We start from the raw sequence: 7852 nt of genomic DNA on the forward strand, positions 1-7852 counted from the left end.
TGGTGACTTTATTGCTTCCCGTGTTGGAAAAATTCTGCCCTATTTTTTGCATGGCCTAAGGCACGCCCATGTGCCTATTTGTGTGGTATTTAAAGAGTCTGTGTACCATGATTCGGTTAGTACGTTAGATGTTAAAAACTCAAATTTAAAGAAATTAATATTATTAGTGCTCAGGTTGCCTCCCGAGAAGCGTTTATTTATAGTCTAAGCTCGACTTAGTTCTCTGGTGCGTAATCATGGTGAATTGAGGAGTTTACACTCCTCATCCCTGCTATCAATTTTATCAACATAAGGTTTAAGACGAGTACCATTTACCTTGAACGTGCCAAATTTGGAGTGGTTTACCTCGACTGTACCATATGGAAAAATACCAATTACCGTAAGAGGGGTTTCTTCATTTGGTTCAGAAGTGGCGATTCGAGGATTTGCTGCATCGAGTAGTACTTTGTCTCCAACTTTAAGCTAATTTTTGGAAGAATTAAGCTCCTCATGGTGTGGTTTTGGTTTATCGTGTTTTCTCAGTTTATGTGTCTGCCATTCATCTAGCTCCTCGATTTTTAACCTTCGTTCTTCATGGATAGGTTCTTTATTGTTGCTTGGCTTATGTATGTTCTTCGAACCTGTTTTATACAAAGAAGGTTGCACTATATAGTTAGTTTTAGCCAAATGATTTGTACAGTCACCTTTTTATTTTTGATATGTTATTCAAATTACGGGCTTGAAGGGTGATTGTTTCGTCTCCCACACGAAGTGTGAGTTCACCTGTGCGAACGTCAATACCTAAAATTAAGGGGATGTTGCTATCCTCCTCTATGTCTAGAATAACGAAATCAACTGGGAATATAAATTTGTCGATTTTAACGAGTACATCTTCAATAATACCCCTAGGAAATCTAATAGTTTTATCTGCTAATTGAATACTCATCCTAGTTTGTTTGGGTCTAGTTGCTTAAATAATTTGTAAGGCATAACATTGATACTAGCCCCTAAATCAGCCAACGCATTATTAAAATCTAAACTACCAATTAAACAAGGAATTGTAAAACTCCCTGAATCTTTTAGTTTGTTAGGCAGCTTATTCTGTGGAATGGTTGAGCAGACCACGTTCAGCTCCATATGCGATGCTTCATCTAACTTCCGTTTATTTGCCAGAAGCTCCTTTAAAAACTTGACTGCGTTTGGCATCTGTGAAAGGGCTTCAATAAATGGTAAGTTAATATGTAGTTTCTTTAGAAGTTTAAGGAATTTACCAAATTGTTCATCTGAGTGGTCTTTCCTTGTCATATTGGGGTATGGCACGCGAGGTTTATATTCTGTAATCACTGGCTTTGGCTCATTGTGGCCTACCTCATCCTTACCTATGCTTACCACTATTTCTGGCCTTGGTTTTGCAACTAGCCCTTCCTCATCTTGAATGGCAATCGCATTAAGTTGCTCCCTTGGGTTAGATTCAATGTTGCTTGGCAGGCTACCATGTGGTCGTTCGGAAATCAACTTAGCGAGCTGTCCAATCTGAGTTTGGAGCCCTTAGATTGATGTTTGTTGATTTTTGAGTGCGGTCTCGGTATTCTGAAAACGAGTTTCTGACACTGAGATGAATTTTGTTAGCATCTCTTCAAGGTTTGGTTTTTTCTCTTGTTAGTAGGGTAGTTGTTGGAAGCCTAAAGGTGGTGGTCTCTGATTCACTTAGCCTCCCCATGAAAAATTAGGGTGGTTCCTCCAACCTATATTGTAAGTATTGCTATAGGGATTGTTTTGAGATCGATGATTGTTACCCATGTAATTTAACTGTTTGTTCTCCATATTGTGTCCATAAGGTGGGTATTCTGAACTGTTTGATCTGCCTCCACTTGCTTCGCATTGCGTTACTGGGTGAACCTATGAAGAACAAAGGAAACCATCAATTTTCTTATTCAAGAGTTCTACCTGATTAGAGAGCATGGTAACCATATCGACATTATAAACGCTGGCTGTTTTCGTTGGCTTTATCCTCATGACTTGCCACTGATAGTTATTCAGTGACATCTCCTCTATAAATTCATAGGCATCTTCAAGTGTCTTATTATTGATGGTTCCGCCAGCAACTGCGTCAACCATTTGTTGAGTTGAAGGATTCAGGCCATTATGAAAGGTTTAAACCTATAGCCAAAGTGGTAACCCATGGTGAGGGCATCTTCTCAAGAGGTCCTTGTATCTCTCCCATGCATCGTAGAATGTTTCTAAATACATCTGCACAAAGGAAGAAATATCATTACGTAATTTAGCCATTTTAGCTGGCAAAAAATATTTTAATAAAAACTTTTCGGTCATTTGTTCCCAAGTAGTGATTGACCCCCGTGGCAACGTGTTCAACCATTTTTTAGCCTTATTTCTTAATGGAAAGGGAAACAAACGAAGGCGAATGGCGTCATCAAAAACGCCATTAATTTTAAATGTATCACATAGTTCCAAAAAGTTTTCCAACTAAGCGTTGGGATCCTCATCTTGCAAACCATCAAACTGAACAAATTGTTGTATCATTTGAATTGTGTTAGGTTTCAGTTCAAAAGTATTTGCGGCTACAGCCGGTCTAACTATGCTCGATTCAGTTCCTGTTAAAGAAGGTTTAGCATAATCATACATAGTGCGCAGAGCAAGATTCTGATTAACAGCAATCGCAGGAGGTAGCGGATTTTCTTGGTTTTCAGCCATCTCCCCGGTTGTGGTTGAAGTATCGTCCTTTGTGTATCTTAGGCTTTGCCTTATTTCTCTTTGGTTTCTACGAACTGTGCGGTCGATCTCACCACCAAAAAGTAGTAGTCCTGATGGGTTTCTTCTGGTCATAAACTAGAAAAACCTGTCAGAAGGAAATAAGAGAAAAATTAGAAAAGAAAATAAAAATTTAAATTGTAATAAAAGTAAAGTGGCTAAAGTAATAAAAATTGAGTTTTCCTAATATCCTAACTCCCCGGCAACGGCGCCAAAAACTTGGTGCGTGATATTCGTAACAGGTTTTAAAGATTTATAAATGAAACATTCTTGAGACTAACTTATTATCATGATTAAGGCAAGTGTACCTATCGAACAGTAGTATAGTTTAGCAAGACCGGATTGTCGAACCCAAAGGAACTACGAGTACTAGTATTTACTTCCTTTTTATTATCTAGCCTAAAATTTAAGAGGTATGGTTGTCTAAACTAATTACTAACTAAGAATGCACAGAAAGAAAAACTTGGGAAATACTTTTGGGAAAATTCGATTGATTGAGACAATACCTAAGGACAAATCCACCTAGACTTCACTTGTTATTTGACTCTAAATCAGACGATTTATTCATTTGACTTGATCCGTAGAAATCCCTAAGTTATATTATTATCTCTCTCGAGACTAATAACGTCTAACCCTAGGTTGAATAACTGAAATCTCTTTCTAATTAACACTCTAGAATTGCATTAACTCGATCTATGGATTCCCTTATTAGGTTTCACCCTAATCCGGTAAAATCTTGTCACCCTATCTCTAGGCGCGTAATCAACTCTGCTTAATTATGACGAATTTACTCTTAGACAAGGTCTATTCCTCCTCTGAATATGAGCTTAACTTGAATCAATATCCTGGATTAACAAAACAAGAATTATGAACACATAATTAAGAACAAGTCAAATATTTATCATACAATTCAGATAATAATAACAAGATCTGTCTTAGGTTTCATTCCCTTTAGGTATTTAGGGGTTTAGTTCATACTTATGAAAGAAAACATCTCAAAAGCATAAAAATAACAAAACATAAGAAAACCCAAAACTCCTGAAGGAACTTGAAGGGAGATCTTCAGTCTTGATGATGAATCCGGCTCTTGAGATGGATCAATCAGCTTTCCTTGAGTAATTCCTTGCTTCCTACTCTGTATCCCCTTTCCTAAGTGCCTCCTCAAGTGTTTAAATAGGCTTTGGAATGCCTAAGAGCCCTCAAAATTAGCCTTTTCTGAATTGGACTAAACTTGGGTTAGACAGGGACACACCCGTGTGACACGCCCGTATGCGATTATTGAAGGCCGTGATCAAGGCTGTTAAATGGGCACGAGCATTTGATCCGCCCGTGTAAGTCGTGCTTCGATCCTGCCAAATTGACACGCCCGTGTGACACATCCGTGTGAGGAAGTCCAGGCCGTGTTGTTTTCCCATGTAGGTCCATTTTCTCCGTTCTCGGCCCATTTCTCACTCTTTTTACTCTCCTATGCTCTCCTAAGTATAAAACATGAAATTAAAGGATTATAAGCATTGAATTCACCAAATTTAAGGAGAAACCATCCATAAATGCATTAGGCATTGGGTAAAAATATGTATAAATTACGATTTATCAAGTTGAGTGGTGGATTTGGTAGGTGTGATGGCTTATGGTGGCTATTGGTAAATAATCGAATGGTGGGTTAAAGGGCAGGGCAAGGTGCAACAAGGCGTGCAACTTCTTTGGTGATGGTTAGGAGATTGTTGCAATGCATAGTGGGAGAGGGTACAAGGTACTACTCGGTTGCCTAGTTATCACTTACGGTGGCTAGCAGTTTAGGAAGGAAAAGGACCAACAGTGATACAGCAAAATTTGCTAAAGTTGGCAACAGTGGAGAAGAAAAGAAAAGGGTAAGGCTAGCGATAGTAGGGGTTTTATGGGAGAGAGGCCAACAGTGGAGATAATTTATGGTAATTGAATAAAGGTGATGGTATCTAAAGTGTAAGTATGAAAGTGTTTAAATGAAACTCTTCAGTAAAATAAGTAGAAGGGTATTTTTATTTTAGCTATTTAAAATATTTACAGAGAATAGGCTAATTATTGAAAACAATTTAATTAAGTACCTATACTGAAAAATAATTTGAAAAGAAAACAAAAAATTAACACTTAGATCAAAATTGATCCTTTTACTCAGCAAATTAAAATTTATTTTTCCACTTAGAAAATATTTTCTCAAAAAATTATGTTAAAATCAATTCCCAGGAAAGATTAGAGGGGGCACAGGCAGTCCTGCTTAAATTTCAATTTTCTAGATAGAATTTATTTTAACATAATGGTCTAGAAAATATAACCTAAGTCATTTATTTAAAAATAAGAATAGAAAATTAAGAATCTAATAAAATGAATGAGATTTTATTTCACTCGATTTTATCACCCCAGTAACATTTCAAGTGTTGAGCGTTAACTCTGCATTTACCTTTTTTTACCGTAAAGTTCAACAACCCTATATGAGAAAACTTGATGAATAGTGAAAGAACTTTAATTTGGAATTAAACAATAAAATTTGCTAACCTATTTCAAATTCTCGAAATGAGATGTGTTTGTCATGCCATCTTTTCAATCTCTCCTTGAACAATTTGGCATTTTCATACGAGAACATTCGGAATTTGTCTAACTCATTAAGTTGAAGCATCTATTTCTCTTTAGCAAGCTTGAGATCCAAATTGGGTTGCTTGAGAGCCCAGCAAGCTCTATCTTCTAACTCCACGGGCAAATGATAGGTTTTCCCAAAAACCAACTGATAGGGAGACATCCCTAAACGTGTTTTGTATGTTATCCTGTAGGCCCATATAAGGCATCATCCAGTCTCATTGGTTTGGACAAACTACCTTCTCGAGCATACTTTTTATCTCTTTATTCGCCAATTCAGATTGCCCATTGTTTATGGATGGTAAGCTGTGACAATTTTGAACTTTACTCCATGTTTATCGAGCAAACATTTCAACCATTTGTTCACAAAATAGGACCCCTCATTACTGGTGATAGCTCTAGGAGTTCCAAACCTTGTAAACACATGTTCCTGCAAAAAATTCATCACTACTTTGGCATCATTTGTCGGATCTAGCTCGGCCTTAAACCACTTAGACACATAATCTACTGCTACTAGTATGTACCTGTTACCATCAGAATGAGGAAAATGAACAAGAAAGTAAATACCCCAAACATCAAATAGTTCTATCTCAATAATGTTTGTTCATAGCATCTCATTTCTATTGGATGTGTTTTCACTCCTTTAGCATCGATCACAATCTTTCACGTAGGCATACGCATCTTTGAACAAAGTTGGCCAAAAGAATCTTGCTTGTAAAGATTTGGACGCAGTACTTGATCCTCTGAAGTGTCCCCCACTTGGAGTTGTATGACAATGATATAAAATCCCATGTACATCATTTTTTGTCACACATCGCCTGACCATTTGATCACCACATTGTTTGAACAAGTATGGTCCTCCCAAAATTAGTATTTGACATCATGGAGAAACTTTTTCCTTTGCTAATACATCTTCCCAAGCAACATCAAACCACAGGTTAAATAGTTAGTAAATCAGTAAACCAATGGGTGTTATGCATGTGATTTACCTTAAGCATGTGCTCATTCGAAAATGTCTTGTGAATGGGTATAAGAGGAGAAGTTCCTTATTACGACTCTAATTTGAATAAGTGATCTATTACTTGAATTTCTACCCCTTTTCGATATTGAATTTCTAGATCAAACTCTTAAAATAGAAGTACCCATTGGATCAATCTTAGCTTAGCATGTTTCTTGGCAAGTAAGTCTTTAATTGTCGAATGATCTGTATAGACGGTCACTTTGGTACCTACAAGATAATATCAGATTCTGTAAAATGTAAATACAATAGCAAGTAACTCTTTTTCTATTACCGTGTAAATCAGTTGACCTCTCGTTAGATTTTGACTTACGTAGTAGATGGAATGAAAATATTTTTTTCCTTCGCTGGCCCATTACAGCTCCTACCGTGAGGTCACTTGTATCACACATTAATTCAAATGGTAATTCCTAATCTAGTGTGACAATAATTGGTGTTGAAACCAACCAATTCTTCAAATCATTAAAAGCTTTCAAGCATTCTTCATCAAAGTTGAATGTTGTGTCCTTTTCCATTAATTTGTAGAAGGTTTTAGCAATTTTGGAAAAGTATTTGATGAATCTCCGATAGAATTCAACATGTCCCAAAAAGCTCCTAACACCCTTTATAGATGTTGGAGGTCAGAGTTTCTCAATGACATCTACCTTTGCTTTATCTACCTCGATCCTTGTCTCATTATTCAGTATCCCAAAATAATACCTTTTCGTACCATGAAGTGACACTTTTCTCAATTGAGTACAAGATTTGTTTCTTCGCATCGCCTTAGTACCTTTGCTAGATTGGCTACACAGTCATTGTAAGTGTCAAATGTACCAATAAAGATCATCCATAAAAACTTCCAAAAACCTTTCCATCATGTCAGTAAAAATTGTCATCATACATCTTTGAAATGTAGCAAGAGCATTACATAAACCAAAATGTATACGTCTAAAGGAAAATGTACTGTATGTACATATGAATGTTGTTTTGTGTTGATCCTCCAATGTTACCGTGATTTGGTTGTACATTGAGTATCCATCTAGGAAGCAGTAATAGTCTCGCCCTACAAGTCTATCTAGTATTTGATCCAAGAAAAAAAAAAGAAAGTAGTCTTTTTGAATTGCCTTGTTCGATTTCTGGTAATATATGCAGATTCTCTATTTTGTAACCATTCTAATCGGTATTAACTCATTGTTTTTGTTCTCCACAACTATAATGCCTAGTTTCTTTGGCACGCACTAGACTAGACTTACCCATAAACTGTCTAAGATGGGGTAAATTATACATGCATCTAATCACTAAATAATTTCTTTTTTCACCACATCCTTCATAATGGGGTAAATTATACATACATCTAACCACTTAATAATTTCTTTTTTCACCACATCTTTCATAATGGGGTTCAGTTTCTGTTTTCCATCAACCATTCCTTTTTCACCACCTTTTAGGATGATTTCGTACATGCACATGAATGGACTAATACCACGGATATTGGCTATG

The 7852-nt window shown here is 36.6% G+C and overlaps 1 non-coding gene across 1 annotated transcript; it reads left to right on the forward strand.

Annotated features, from left to right (window-relative positions):
- Positions 1-2155: 2155 nt before the first annotated feature.
- On the forward strand, positions 2156-2262 carry LOC128287322 (small nucleolar RNA R71). The gene has a single exon (XR_008278022.1). It is a non-coding gene; the product is annotated as a small nucleolar RNA R71 (small nucleolar RNA).
- Positions 2263-7852: the final 5590 nt, after the last annotated feature.

The sequence above is a fragment of the Gossypium arboreum genome, chromosome 13, assembly GCF_025698485.1.
Source record: "Gossypium arboreum isolate Shixiya-1 chromosome 13, ASM2569848v2, whole genome shotgun sequence".
NCBI lineage: Eukaryota > Viridiplantae > Streptophyta > Magnoliopsida > Malvales > Malvaceae > Gossypium > Gossypium arboreum.